Raw genomic sequence first — 16,472 nt, 5'->3', positions numbered from 1 at the left:
CCTGGATGGGCCCCTTCTGGGTCAGGTCCCCAAAGCAGCTTCTTCCCCTGCTTCCCCTATAGTTACACGCCTGACAGTGCCGCCACTCTGATGGTCTCTGCCTGTGTTTGTTGATTTTCCTGCAGCAGTGATATGTAGTACATGGCCACTGCAGCCAGTCACACAAGTACCACACAAGTCCACTGAGGCCAGTGTTTGGTCTCAACAGTCACATCAGTGTATGATGCATCACTGCTGCAAGCAAAACAAAAGTGGGCACAGACGACAGGATTGACTGTGCTGGATTGACGAAAGATTAACTGACTGAGTAATGGTTCTAGGTTATTTTATGGCATTTCCTCCCTTTCACCATGTTTTCTGATCTATGTACTGGAGTGGTGGGGGATTTATGACTCGAGTAATGTTTATTTTGTTGCTTTTTATGGCATTTCCTCCCTTTGGACAACTTTTTTCTAATCTTGGAAAACCCCTATTACTTTACTTAGTTCATATTTAGAAACTAATGCATGAATATATTTTCTTCTAGGAAAAATCCGATTAATAACAAATTCTGATATGAGGAATCACCTGGCCTGACTGCCGTCAAGCTTCTTCCCCAGGATCTCAGCTCAAGTCTACCTGTTACCGCGGCGTTAACCATACTTTAGCAAACTAAGGTTTAGAACCAAATTAAAACTCTATCTGGCATCACTATTGGGAATGTTTTTGTCCTAGGTGATTGACACATCTAGAAAAAGGCACATGACTACTGAAAGATGCCCCCACCATACTAGCACCTGTCTTTTCCGGACACTAAAGGGCGGCATTTTCTTTCAAGAGGCCATGGGAAGGCTCTTTGATCACCCGCTGCCTAACAAGAGACATCTTATTGTCAGCTAAGGTGCAAAGTATCCAAAAGAGGCAGTTAAAAATAGTAAATAAAAAAAAAACACTAGTGCTTTAGGTTTTACCAGCCTCTTTAATTAGTTAAATGGGATTACGGTTCTTTGGTAATTGTTATTTCCTTATGCTATAATGGTGGGCGAATATCATTCAATACAAAGAAATTCCCATACTATAGACTACAATGTTGATATATATATATAAATTATTATAGGTCTTTCTGTCACCATCTCCAAGGTTCACACTTGGTGACCGTATTCAGGCTCAGTGTTGATATAAAAAAAAGTAAAGGACCCCTTTAAAAGGAAGGATTTTATATCTCACTAGTTCCTGATGTAGAACTGAGCAGCAAAGAGTTAAAATCCTCTGTCAATCCCTAGAGGAGGTGGCACTGGCATGCAACAGATATCTGGCTTAAGTTAGAGGGGAAAAACTGGATGCTTTGGTCATTTAAAAAAGTGAGAGGGAAAGTGAGAGTCAGTCGACTGCATGAAAGTGGATGGAGCCAGAGCAGCAAACACGCTGGGTCTTTTCACTGCCTGAACACTTGGTTTTGCTGATGGGCTACAATACAGACACAGCCAGACCCCTCTCTCTCTGCTCTCTCTGAAATCCAGTTGGAGTTATCACTAGCTGTCTTCTGCGAGACAATATTTAGCATTGAATTCTATTCTCCTTTAAATCAGAAGAATCAAATCCACATTTCTGGAGACTTTTATACATTTTCTTTGGCTTTTGGGGAGATTTTCTTGCAAGGATTGCTTATTAAAACACATCCATCCTCTCCGTCAAGTGGAATTTATATTGAAGGTAAGATTTTGGGAATTTTAAGAAATATATTTTTAAGCTTTCATGTTGGTTTCTACACCTTTTCTGTAAAGGGATAGAAGACAAAAGCCTGACTCCACAATTAGGAAGAGTGAAAACCATTTGTACTTCTGTTTGTATAGGCAGGATAGATATGTGCCATGATGTCTCCTGAAGGCAAAATGCAAACAGTTTAGTTTCGCAGGAGAAACAGACATCTTTAATTGTCAGAAGGCATTGATTTACCGACAGGCACTTTTTGAAACAGATGCAGAAGAGCTGAATGTGTTGTTTGACTCTTTGGAGCTGTGTTGCTTGTGCATCATGACAATTCTCTGAGTTGAGCTACTGTAGTAGGCTTATCTGGAGTCCTACGTAAAGTCACATTGTGATATCACCAGGAGCTCAGGCGACCTGAGCTCTGCTACGTACGTTTCGTAATTTGGTGTGGAAGTCAAGACTGTAGCAGCAAAAAACACAAAAAAGTTCTAAAACTATTTTCTGTTGTTGCTTTTCACATTGTTTAACAGGCTTGGTGCCAAGAAGATCCTTTAGTTATCAGATTTGGAATTTAACATTCATTAGGATAAAAGTATGTTTTTGGTTTTTTTTGTGGGGGGGACGGTTCTTCTTGCACGATTTGGATCACGGAACAGAGAGCGTGAGGTTTGCTCTGTAATATGTGCATGTGTTTGGAGAAAAGTAGCTTCTGCAAGGTCAAATTTACAATTCCATTTTAATTTAAAACAGACATAACTAGGTCGTAGTTAGTTACTCCACAACAGAGAACAGAGAGAGGGCGTGGAGATATTTCTCTTTATATATTTTCTCAAACAATTTTCCCTCTTTGTGAAGAGCTTGAAACAAATTGACTTCAGCACTTGTGCGAGTTTTGTGACATTTTGCCCATGCTTAAGCAATGAGTCTTTTTTGACCTATTGCACTTTACATTTTAATTTTCATTTAGTGGCCACTGATGCAAGCTGGAAAAAGTAACTAAAAAAATGGCATTCTTTATGTCTATATATATTAAGCTAAATTACCATATTTTCTGAAACCAAGGAGAAGCTAGATGAAGACAGAAGCAAATACAGTACAAGTGGGTTCTAGAAGAAATGGTATGTATTGTCTTACAGATGGCCACCTAGCAGACAGATCAAAAAGATCAGCATTATCACTAAGAAAATCTCTGATCAGAAACTACATTCCCCCCAAAATTTGGACATACTGTATCCTGCCCATACAGGTAGATAGATCTCCTTTATTTCAACACCATTTCTTAGAGGGAGAGCTTCATCCATTCTCAAATATGTCAAATAACTAACCGCTGACACCACTAAATTTCAAGAGAAATATTAAAATCAGCATAAAACCTTGAACTACTCAAAAAAGATTAGGTTTGTAGCGTCTTGGTCAAATTCTTCCAGTTTCCTCAAATCTCAAGATTAAATATGCCTCCTGGAAGTCTAGTCAGTGACATACGGTATATACAATTCTGAGAAGCTGGGCTTCCTCGCTGAAGGTAGTGTTTTACCCTAGCTTGCTACCGTGCCAGGAACATGTGCTTTCTCTTCTTGGCACGCCCACTGATTAAAAGCTTTCATTTATGAGCTAACAAATCTGCTAACACCTGATACCTCTTTAGCTGCCGCTTTGAGTCCACATAAGCGGGGGACCTGGCAGTGTTACAGTAAAAAGTATCATTTTCTGCTTTTCAGGAGACGTACAAAGCTCCGATGACTGAGCTGATTAAATCTTTCCTAGCTAATACCCTAATATTATATTGGATTGCCCTGTGTAACAATAGTCTATGTGTCAATAAAGAAACACGTTCTAGTTTTGCAAAAAGACACATTTTGTCTCATGGTCCACCCTGGGTAACCTTATCCAGTGTTGTGGAGAAGTAGAAGCCAAGGTGACATCACACGCACGTTTATTAATGACATGCTCTTCAGGCTGAATATTTAATCCTATACTGTATATGCCAGAGGCAAATTTGCTGCTAGAGGGAGTTTTAGGCCAGCATAGTGTTTCTCTCATTCGTTTTGGCATGATTTCTATAGATTACAAAAAGCATACTCCTTCTCTATCTCGGTAAATGGTCTAATCTTCATCCAGGTTTCTCTTACTCATAAAATTGTCATCACACATATGGAAATTGAAGAAAAAGGAAAAGCAAGCTGAACCAAGAGAACTGTAAGGTTCACAGTAATGATCGCTCACTTCAGATATCAAAGATGTTGATATGAGTTGTTATGTAAGGAGGACCTGTCACTTCTCCTGATATGTGTGTTGCAATGAATAATTTTATTCTACCTGTAATAACAATGGATGTTATCAGTTGGGGAAGGGGGGTATCCCTACATAGACTGATAGTGTCCAATCAGATCTGACAAAGTCAACAAAAGGAGTAACACAACACTGAGGTCTAATAAAAACTGCTCCAGAATTGGTATTTTTTGACATGTCAATAGTGGTGGTAGGTCCTCTTTAAGGTGCTGGATCAGATGATATAAAAATTGTAAGGTCAACCTACTATTTATTTTCTATGATGGAGGGTGCTTAATCAAGTTTTATCTTTGTTGCATTATTAAGGCACTGCTATAGTCAGTGACTGTTTGACTGAGTTTAATTTTTGTCATATTATTAGGGCACTGTGACTGCAGTTTATACTGAAGTAGTTTTAATTTAACTCCTGGCTCAATACAAGCTTGCCATTCGACTCTGTCCATCAACCCCATGCTGAAGATCTGATTGTTCAGACTGTTTTATGTCTTTAGACATAAAATCCCAGTAAAAAGTCATTTTTATTTTATAATGAAGCGAACTACGATTCTAGATCAGGGATCAGCAACCTTCTGTACTCCAGTTACTGTAAAACTACAACACCCATCACGCAAACATACTTAGCTGTTCTTCTAACTCCCATAGAAGTGAATGGAGCATTTTTGGAGTTGTAGTTTCTGAACAGCTGGAGTGCCGGAGGTTGCTGTTCCCTGTTCTAGATTATAGTCAAACAAATTAAATTATTAGGTAACTGTGTTTCTTTTAAAGAGCATCTTTCAGAATGATCATCCCTATTAAACAAGGAATATTGCCTGGTAGGGTTAATCATGTTGAGTAAAACAATATATTTATTTTCTAAAAAGGGTTAATAATGGTCAAAATATATTGACTTTTATATTTATGTAGTTGGAGCACCAGAGGAATGGCCATGGAGCTAGGAGCACCCTTTGTGCAATGCCCGTGCTCCCTGTCCCCGCCTCCCCCACTCCTTTTTCAGTGACTGGGATAGACATCTCATCTAGCCTGGTGTTCTCAATGCATCGGCAAGGCTCAGTGCTTCCTGAGTTTGGGAAGCAGCAGATCCATTAAGCAAGTGCCCAGCCAGTGGATATGATGTGTGCTGTTTTCCGAGCTTATCAGATCTACTGCACAGGAGCCATGGTGCTCCAACAATGTAATTTACATAAACATAAAAGTTGATATATCATGGCCATTATTAACTCTTCATAGAAAATAAAGATACCATTTTACTCAGCGTGATTAACCATACTAGGCAATATGCCTGGTTTAAAAGGGTTGATCATGCTGACAGAGGCTCTTTAAGAAAAAAAATAGACAAGATTAAAACCAATGAGACTGGATTCCAGCATTTCTTCAGAGACGCATCTATGAGCTCAACATGACTTTTTTGGCTAGGACTTTTAATACTGACCTAGGAGGTGTTTTTCTTTTTTAAACCTACATTATCCTTAGGCCATTTTCACATATTCAGTATTTGGTCATTATTTTGCAACTGTATTTGTAAGCCAAAACCAAGAGTAGGTCCAAAACACAAAAGAGTATCTGTCAATCACTGACCATGGCATTACCAGCCTCAGCCTGTGATTGACTGAGCTAGCCTTTCCTGGAATTTCCAGCACATCTAGTATGTCCAGTTAGGACCAGAAAATAAAGAGAAGTGTGAACCAGAACAACAGTAGGGAATTGGTGGAGGTGAGTAGTGATTCTTTTTGGTTATTAAAGGGCATCTGAAGATTTGTACCTATGAAACTGGCTGACCTGTTGCTTGTGCTCTTGGCAGCTGAAGGTATCTGTGGTGGTCCCATGTTTATATGTGCTCCCATTGCTAAGAAAAAGTATGGTTTAATATATACAAATGAGCCTCTAGAAGCATTGAAGGCATTGCCGTTACACCTAGAGGCTCAGCTCTCTCTGCAACTGCTGCAGCCCCTGCACATTGATTGACTTTAGGAGAAGTCAGGACCAGGTGTGATGATGTTTTCACTGCTTGGCCCTCTCAATCAAAGTACAGAGGATGCGACAGTTGCAGAGAGAGCAGAGCCTCTAGGAGTAACAACAACACCCTCATTGCCCCTGGAGGTTGATTTGCATATATTAAAACATTTTTATAAGCAATTCGGGCACATATGAACATGGGACCAACAGAGATGCCTTCAGCTACTAAGTGCAAGTGCAACAGATCAGCCAGTTTCATAGGTACAAATCTGCTGACAGATGCCCTTCAACCTCTGCTAACCCTTATTCTTGAAATCTTGCTGGAAAATCCCCTTTATAAAACAGGACCCATTGGTATGCAACACAAGGGGACAACAGTCTGTGCAGACCATGTGCCTAAACCCTTGGGATGCTGTCAAAAGTTTCTTTGCTCTGAAGAATTTAAACTTTAGCTACAGTATCTCTGTATCTGTCTCTGATATTGAATGAAGAAGGATTCTTAACACTTTGATCCTGCAAAGTCATTTAACTTTTCAGTTAAAGCTATTTTCTGGTGATCACCTTGTCACCTTCTTGTAAGTTCTGCAGACAGCTGCGACAGCTCCTGTATCTTAAATGAGTCCTCCACAGAGGAGCATTTCAGATTCCAGATTCCTAAATTCTGTGACTTGAGGTAAAAAGTGAGGGATTGGTAGAGATTTATCAAAACTAGTAACTAATAAGATTCCTTTTGAAAAGGTGATCTGGTCAGTTGCAATGAGAACCTGTTCCATTTTACTTTGCATGACTTTTGATAAATCTCTTTTGTGTTTAATTCCAGTCAAGGTAGTTCTACTTTTTTGATCTTTTCAACACATACTATACCACCTAACCATCCCATATTTGTGGTATTGTTCTTCAAAACTGACATCAAAGGGGCTGGCTTTATGCAAATATTCCCCAAAGTGGGAGGATTTGAGGACATTCCTATGAGGCAAGCTGGTTGGGCTTAACAATTGTCCATGAATGGGAGTACAAATGTTGGGAGGTATGCTTTTTAATAAATATACTGTAAATGTTAGCTTTCAGTTGAGACTGGAGTTGCCTTTTAACATTTACAGTTCTGCCATTATAGTAGATGATAACGGGAGACTTGCCATTAAAAGGGTTGGCCACTTTCTGGCTACTGTTCATCAAAGTGTTTGTACGATGATACTAATATAGCCTTTGTTGATATTCTGCACAACTTTCTGCATTTCAAATGGTACTATGCTTACTTGTTGGACAGGTCTCTTGTGCAGTCTACACAGAGGTCCTATTAAAAAAATGGCTGCTGATGGAGGGTCATGTGAACAGGTAAATCACTCAGTCTCATCCATTCAAACTTACTGTACCTGCCATCTCCACTTGCACTGTTGGGGGTTTAGTGCAGGTGCAGTGTGTTACAATGGAGGAAGCTGAGTGATGTGTCTGGTCACATGATCCACCAGCAGCCATCTTACGGACAGGACCTCTATCTAGGCCGCACAAAAGATTAGCTCAACCAGGGGACATTGCTTATGAAATATAGCAAATGGAACAGAATATCAACAAAGCCTATATTAATAGTGTCATATAGTCAACTTACATACACATTGGTCAATAGTAATCAGAAAATGGACAATCGGTAATAATTTGGCCACTCTATATTTCTACAGAGTTATCGGCAGTATGTTCCTTGTGTGCAGGGTTGTGTTACTTCTCTTTATATGATGGCTAAACATTACAAGTAAAATGATGGGAGATGAGAAGCTGTCTGTGTTTATTATAATTGGACTTTATATAATGGGCCTGATGATCTGAGGACATGTAAATATAGTTTGTAATTATGTTGTGATTAGGGAAGCAGATGTCAAAACTGTTTAGTATCTCAAGTGTTTACTGTTCATCTGATTCGACATAACAAATGATACCACCCATAATTGCTTATCAGATGACGACAGCAGAAAGAATCACTGTCGACCCTGGCCGCTTCTAAGTGATGTCATAGAGGATGAGAAATACAAGCTATTAGTAACTGCTTATGTAAAGTTATATCAGTGGCCCAACTGGAGATCACAAATGTCTTCTTGCCAGGTAGCATCTATTAGGCAGGAAGCGGCTTATGAGATGATCCTATAGGAGCTTACTTTCCAATGCTTAGCAAGTTCCAGCATGCATATGCCAAATAGTTTTCATTTGTGCATCGGTGCTGTTATGTATAAGACATAAATATCATCATTGTCATCATTGATGATATCTGCGAACAATCAAAGGTGTGTGAACCTTGTCAAGGAAATTAACTATTGGATATTTTTTACCTTATTTAGTTGCTTTGTCTCCATGAGAGAAGCAGTGGCAAAGGCGTTTTGTGGTAGAGCCCCCTCCTTTTTGCATTGGGATGACCATGGTTCGGCTGATAGCTAAGTTTGGCCATACTAGACATGTTTGCTAGTCATGACTCTAGTCCTTGATGGGAAACACATTTATTATGTTGTCTGAGAAGTACAAGCAGTTGTAGCTATATAAGGCAGGACTCTGTAAAATTGTTGCAAATGTAAAGAAGTAAATCCTATAATTTTATTTCCTTTTGAGTAAGTGTTACAGAAAATGGTTGTGTAACCACTATGCCAACAAACCAGTTTGGTGTAGGGCTAAGCCCTAATGGTGTTATTCTGGAGCCTCCCCAGTATTCACCATTTAACCCCTGTACAGGGATCTGGACTTTGCAGCAGAGGAGTCACCAGACTGCTAAGTCCTGGGATATCCCTGGTGTAATTGGCACTCAGAGAAACTAGTGCAAAGCACCAGAGACACAGAGTAGGCATTAATTCAGAACCAGGTAGAATACAGGAAAATCCAAGGCAAACACATAATACAGGCAAGAGAAAACTTAGATCACTGGCAGACGGACAGACTCCAGGAACCCAGACATAACCATTACAGGAACCCATTAATACATGTGTAGAAACTTAGTAAGACAGACTTCAAGAACCCACAGAGACATAACGGTCACTAGAAGACATCTAGGTGAACGTAAACACAAGATGCTCACACTATCGCTACAGGGCATAGTTCAGATACAGCGGGTACAGGAAAACAGACTAAGGCTGGCAGACACTGACAGACAGATAATGCTCCAAACAGACTCTAGCAGAGCACATACAAATCCAATACAAGGTCAAGCAGAGTACATAGTAATGCATAGAACAGACTCACAGTAAAGGCATACAAAACTATGTTAGAATTCAGACAAACGGAACAATCCAGATGCAGACTTAAGAAATAAACTCCAATACAGGGCACAGACAGACTTCAAATGGATCAAAACAGGCCATGACATATTGCACAACCAGGGCAGGACACAGGACTCAAGCATATACCTGATAAAGAACTCAGGTATTTATAGCAGACTTAACAAACACATTAGAGACCATTAGCTCACACAATACTGAACAGAGAAAGGGTATAAGTACAGTAAGGCAGAATTCACAACACAAACACCTGAGGCCAGGACACACAGAACAATGGCTACATGAACCACCACTGAACGGCACCAATTCAAACCCACAAGCAGACAATTTCTGAATCCATGGTACAATAGCGACAAATGAAATGTCATTATAATATTAAAATTCACTGTGGAATTTTGGTGATCATATCAAACCAACCTGAAAAACGTATGCTGCCTGATAATAATTGGATTTGATGAATTTGTTCATTTTCGTTATTATGTATAAATGTTAAAAAAAATTATCTGAAATTCTCAGTCCTATATGTGTAAATCCAGTATTTCCGATAAATGAGATACTTGGCCAAGAGAGGTAACTGAGACTTCACCAATCAGCGCTCTCAGAAGCTCGGCACTATTTGTTCCACCGTTAAATATGAATAGCAAATGGACATATTCCAGACAAATCAAAAGAAAGCTCAACTCAATAGGGGCCAAAGACCTTCCTAACTTCTTTAGTTATGTGTTGGTAGATCATGATAATTTTGTAATGGTGGGCTCTAGAGCTCTTCTCCTTGGTTCTTCTCCTGGCATACTTGGTCATACTAACCCTCTTATATCCCAAGAACTGTATAGAACACTTTTTCAACTATCTCCCTGCACATGTTCATCAACAATACTGATGCAGGATGGCTGAAGTGCCAGTTACAGGATCTGCTGGTTCTACATTCTGCATTTTGAGGAATTTAGACTATATTCCAGTTGATGTAATGTTTCTTTAAGCAGATCAGTATATGGTTTCAATATTATGTTATACCTCATGGTACAATTTGAATCATAGGCTATGTAGACATTTTGCATATTACCCCTGGGTGTACTGTGATTTCTGTAGGTTGTGGCTCATGGTTGCAATTTTGTTGTTATGTGAGTTGTTAGTAAATCTCCCCTCTGCTAAGGCAAAAAAATTAAAAATAATCAGGAAAAATGTGGTTCAGAATCCATGGCAGAAATTGGAGGGTGACTCTCAAATTTCTACCAGGGCCTGCAATAGGAACTGCTGGTGAGTCCACACACAGATGAGCACATTTCAATGAGTGTCAAGATGTGACATGTCACTTCCTAAAGTTGATTTCCAATTTGCATAGGATAGGTCATCAATATCTGTAGCCCAGAGAACCCCTTTAATAAAGTGATCTAGATAGCCAGCATCCATGTTTGCTCTACCTTTTTGTACTTACATTAGATGACATTTTTTGTACAAGGCTCACTTTCACACTCGCGTTGTGCTGTCCGGTTTTGAGATCCGCATGGGCTCTCAATACCTTAGCACAAGGCTTCAGTTTGTCCCTATTCATTGTCAATGGAGAGAAAACTGAACAAATCAAAATAGAGTGCACCAGAATGTATTCCGTTACAGTTTGTTGCATTCCCATGCTGGACACAAAGTCGTTGCAAGATCCAGTGCCCATTGACTTACAATGGTTTTAGAGCTTGATCCGTTGCTTTCTTTTTGATAAAAACCGGATCTGTTCTGAACAAGTCTAGCCGGTTGTTGAAACTGAAGCGTTTTGCTGTGGTTTTGTGAACCCCTGCCGGTTACCCCTCCAGTTACAAAGCAAGGGTTAACAGCCAAACCAAACTTTATATTTATGGCCCAGATTCTGTAGTTTACAGAAACACCCCATATGTGGTCGTAAACCGCTCTACGGGCACACGGCAGGGCACAGAAGGAAAGGAATGCCATACGGTTTTTGGAAGGCAGGTTTTGCTGGACTGTTTTTTTTTACACCCACATCCCATTTGAAGCCTCCTGATGCACCCCTAGAGTAGAAATTCTATAAAAGTGACCCCATGTAAGAAACTACACCCCTCAAGGTATTCAAAACTGATTTTACAAACGTTGTTTATGGTGTTCATCCGAGTGGTTAGGTCATGTGATATGTTTATAGAGCCGGTCGATACGGACGCGGCGATACCTAATATGTATACTTTTTTTTTCCCCCCTATTTTTTACCAATTTATTTTTAACTTTATTTGGGGAAAATGACGTTTTTGTTTATTTTTACTTGAAACTTTAATTTTTTTGGGGGAAAACCTTTTTTTTCAACTTTTTTTCACTAAATTTTTTGTCCCACTTTGGGACTTGAACTTTGGGGGGTATATTCGTTTACAATGCATTCCAATACTTCTGTATTGGAATGCATTGGCTGTATGAGTAATACTGTGTGTATTACTCATAAAGCTTCCGGGGCCTGTGAGATCCAGGGGGCTGGATCTCACAGGCTTCTCACCGGAAGGCAGCACGATGCCCTCCTTAGACATCGCGCTGCCTTCCATGCCATCTGGTCCCCCCCACAGCCGCATGGGGAGCCGATGGCACCGCCGCACAGCCGCCCCAACCACAGGTAAAGCCGCAAACCGCAGGTCTGAATTGTCACATGACCCCCCTCAGCGTTGTGACAGGATGCCTGCTGAATGATTTCAGAGGGCATCCTGTCACAATTAACCCCCGCCGCGCCGCAATCACGTTTAAAACCCATGACGTACCGGTACGTCATGGGTCCTTAAGGACTTGGGAAACATGCCGTACCGGTACGTTATGCGTCCCTAAGGGGTTAATATTACCCCTTCATTTGCTGAAAAACACAATGCCATGTCATATTTAGCATATAACACTACTTACACATCACATATATGTCCTTATATAGTTTTATACACATCAAATAGCACTCCTCTGTACAAAAGAGCAATCTGCTAAGGCCATCCCAATGTCTCCTCTGAACATTACTCTCTACAAAGCAGATCAAGCATCTGCTGAACATAAACCGACTATATTAATCCGCACTGCAACTATTTTACAGCGTCATCCTGTTTTTCTTTCGAAATTTGAATCTGGCAAGAAGAAGCATTCCTTACACTCTTTTAAAACAGTCTTTAAGAGCTGGAAGTAAAATTTGCTCTGAATATGTTGCACTATACATTGAATCCTGCATGAACAGATAAGAAAAACTGAGTATAGCAAGAAGAACTAGAAAAGCATAGCAAATATAAAAACATTTGAATAGATATTAGTGAGTGCTCGGCCAAAAAATTCAGGTGCTCGAATACAATTTAATACAATGGAAGTCAATGGGAGACAACCAGGCACCCCCTGCCCAGAAGACAAGAAGGTGTCTGGTTCATATAAAAAGGTTAGAAATTGATGGAAACCCCATCAAAATGGTTTAGCAACAGCATTAAGAGGATAGCTGGATGCGTCTTAGACTCCTATTAAGTATGACATACAATAGACAACCACACAAAGGCTATATGCCAAAAGCCAGGTATGTACAAGCCATCAATCTATACAAGAGACAGATAACAACCAGAATACCTTACAATGGCAGCCTTGTGCACTTTGAGACATTCCAAACCAGCTCTCATCGAACTGAGAACCAATAAATCTAAAAATTATTTTGCATTTGTTGGATGGCTTGGGTGGACCTGCACACCTAGATCAATATCATTAGGGCAGCAAAAAGTTTTCTGATTGTCCTAACATAATATTCAATAACCTTTCTATACAGTTTTGTCATGTAAAAACGAATTTGCATAAACATGGGCTTATGGGGAAGACATGCAAATGAGCAGAATCTGCCTTGTTTTTCAGCTGCCATAAAACGATGAAAAACAATAGATGGCGCTATGGAGTTATGAACAGCGCCCTCTATTGGTTTTACAGTCTTATGACAAGTCTAATATTCTTGTCAGAAGACTATGAAACCAATAGAGGGCTGTATGGAGTTATGAACAGTGCCATCTATTGGTTTTACAGTCTTATGACAAGTCTAATATTCTTGATACAAAAATATGCACATGTAATATGTAGTAAATCTTTATTAGTAAAAAAGTTAATAGACAAGGTGAAGACAAAAGAAGAGGAGGAGGAGGTAACTAGATCTCCTCACTCCTGATAACCCCTGATAGAGGGAATCGCACAGGTACTCAGCTCAATATAATGATGGTGTAAATGTCCCTGGGTAAAACATGTACATATAGCCCCCAGGATGCACAATGAAGATAAGTTAAACTATCACTGTGCAAAGAGGATAAAAATTGATAATACAACCATATATACCCGATGAGTGGGGACCAATAACAGGCCGGAGCCGTGTCCAGTCAAGGATGACACATGGAAGTGTGTCAATAGGTCCGCATATCAAAGTGTGTATGCAAGGTGACCACAGATACTAGCTGCAATAAACACTAATACATAATACATAAAAAAAAGTGCCCACAGTAGATACATTAATGGACATACAGTGGAGATGGAACTGCATGCAGGTGGTTTGGGAAAACCAGTGACCTGTCAGAAGAGTATCCAATCATCAAGTCATATGCCATAGCACAATGGTGGACCCACAAACCACACAAAAATTGCATGTTAATAACACAATAATACTGTGAGGAACATTGATCAATTACCCATGATGAGCAAAGTACCCGAGGCAAATTTTGTGCCTATGCCCCACTGGGAAAGCTGGGTAAAAACTCAGTGATCTATCTGAGTTATTACCCAGCTTTTCCAGTGTTAGATATTATCACTGACTTATTACATAATTATTACATAATATTTGCTATATTGCTATATATTAATTTTTTTAGAATATTAATAATATTCAAAAAAAAAAAAGAATATATAGAAATATAGTGAATATATGTGTTCAGGCCGAACACCGAATATTTTGGTGCTCATCACTAATAGCTATACCTTGTAAGTAATATGTCTATTTGAAGGGCAATAAAAGCTTTTCAAAGGAAATAGGAAGTGACATAAATAATAAATTAGAGGGTTTCCACTCAAATATGTTCATGCCATAAAAGTCTTCTTGGTGGGGGTTCAACAGCTGGAGTCTGATCCCAGGAATGAGGAGTCCTCGTCCATAATCTCAGGAAAACACACTTAGTGGTTATATTCTACTGAAATGAATGAGACATATGGAAACAACCAGGGAGCACACTTGACTGTGTCTATCAGGGGCATTGCTAGGGTCGAAAAAGATCCAGGGCCCAAGCCCCAACGAATATGGCCCAATTCTCTAAGTCCCTCCTCCCCCCACACCGCATTTTGCTGTACTTGCTATACAGAAGCACATATCTGTCATATCCAGTGCCTCCAGGTGGCGTCTCCTCCAATGTAGATCTTCTCTGTCATAATTTTTTCCATTTGGTATGTACAACGTCTTTCAGACACACCTCGTCTCTGCAGAGTGTGACACAGACATCTTAGCTTCATCACTTTTCTGTCATCATCCCCCAACCTGGAGTCCCCACAGTGTTATCCTGCTGCTCGCTGTGCTCCCCAATATCCCCAAATACTATCCTGAAGAAAAAGAACTGCCATACTGATAGACCCCCCCCCCCCCCCCATAGTAATAGTGCTCCTCATAGTCCCACCAATAGTAATTCCCTTCTAGAATGCCCTCATTAGTACTACTGCCCACTACAGTGTCCCCAACAGTGATAATGCTCCCCAAGAGTGTCCCTATTAGTAATACTGCCCCTACATAGCCCCCAATCGTGCTAACGCTCTCCAAGAGTGCCCCCATTAGTAGAAGAGCCCTTCAGTATTAATAATACCCTCACAGAGCTCCCAGTAGAAATAATGCCCCCTATTTTCCCCCAGTGGTAATAAAGCTATCTACAGACCCCTCAGTAGTAATAAGACCCCCATAGTGCTCTTTGTAGAAATAAGGTGGATCTATAATTCCCTCCTATAGAGCCCCCAGTAGTAATAAGAATGCCTTAAATGTCCCCTGGATTTGCAGTGCCTCCTCTAGTTATATTCCTCCCTCCACTATACAGTGCCATGTAAATAACATCACACCATCTCTCCAGCCCCCTCCAATATACAGTCCCATGTAAATAACATCCCTCTCTATCTAGAGCACCCTCCAATATACAGTCCCATGTAAATAACATCACTCCCTCTAGCCCAGGCAGCCTCTTTCTGCCTGTTAGTTTCCTAACACACTCAGGCCTTGGGACACTGCCTCTTTATGACTGGGAGCTTTTGTCACGCTGCCTGCTCTGCTGTGTTACTGAGTCTTGCCAACACAACACACCTCTATATTCCTGCTGCACTGCCACTGCTGCTGTTGTTCTTGTGGGTCCCCCAAAACTTTTTAGCTTGCACTCTGTCTCAGGCTATTGCTGAGCTGAGCCTCACTTCCTGCCAGCCCAGTACTGATAAGACGAGCGAGGAGCAGCCAAGCCAGCCTGACTTCCTGTGCACCTACAGGATAACCAGTAAGAGGAGAAGTGAGGAGGAGCCAGCAGCTAATCAGGTTAGAAGATCCACTGCAGTCGTTGCTGCCATACTTAGCGCAGCGGTATGAAGAAGCAACGGAGCGGGGCGCAGCCGTAGTGAAGTGCGGCTTGACTTGGGGGGAAGACAAAAGGGCATAAAAGGGTTAAGTATTCTGTGTGTCTGGGGAGGTCAGGTTCAGGGCAGGGGGTGTGTGTCTGGGGCATTTTCCCGGGCAGTATAAGATGCAGGGTTTTAGTGGGAGGTCCATCTGACCAGTCAGTAGCCTGAGGGAAGTTGGCGGTTGTGGTTTGTGGACGCTGGATTGTGAGGTTATGGCCTCCCTGGAGGATATGCTGGCCGCGGTTCGCGCTGCTGCTGAACATCGGGGCATGGAGTGGCTGCAGCAGAATCTTATGGGATCGTTGGGGGTCCCTGCCGCTAGCCCGGAGGATCCCCCTGCGCGGCCTCGGGCTCGCAGGTCTGCCCCACCTGAACGTTGGAGCCCTGATGTTACCCCCAGGGCTCGTCGGCGCCTAAGGAGCCCCTCCGGGGACCCTCCGCTGCGGTCGGCGGTGCAGGCGCTGCCTGCCTCACCCCGCCGCAGCGGGAGGAATCTTGCACGGCGCGGCGGGCCTGCGGGAGAAGGCGGGTCCCAAGCCCGGCCTGTTTCCCGGCATCGGCGAGGGGGTGCTTCTGTTGGTGCGGCGTCCTCCCCCCGAGATGTCCCGCGGGGCGAGCGAGCCCGGCGCGTCCTACCTGTCCGCGATGTGGAGCCAGAGGAGTCGGTGGGGCGTCCGGCTGCAG

The 16,472-nt window shown here is 41.5% G+C and overlaps 1 protein-coding gene across 3 annotated transcripts in view; it reads left to right on the top strand.

Annotated features, from left to right (window-relative positions):
* The first annotated feature begins 1,352 nt into the window (after positions 1-1,352).
* RSPO1 (R-spondin 1) overlaps positions 1,353-16,472 on the top strand; it is a 181,257-nt gene continuing 166,137 nt past the window's right edge. For 2 of the 3 annotated variants that reach the window (XM_044286163.1, XM_044286162.1), the window contains exon 1: positions 1,353-1,692. The gene's annotated coding sequence lies outside the window, so the exon portion shown is untranslated. Of the gene's footprint in view, positions 1,693-2,656; positions 2,808-16,472 lie in introns of all 3 variants that reach the window. The other variant, XM_044286164.1, reaches the window with a different exon arrangement.

This window comes from Bufo gargarizans, chromosome 3 (assembly GCF_014858855.1).
Source record: "Bufo gargarizans isolate SCDJY-AF-19 chromosome 3, ASM1485885v1, whole genome shotgun sequence".
In the NCBI taxonomy this organism is placed as follows: domain Eukaryota; kingdom Metazoa; phylum Chordata; class Amphibia; order Anura; family Bufonidae; genus Bufo; species Bufo gargarizans.
The sequence above is the reverse complement of the archived record's forward strand: the minus strand, read 5'-3'. Positions and strand labels throughout refer to the sequence as shown.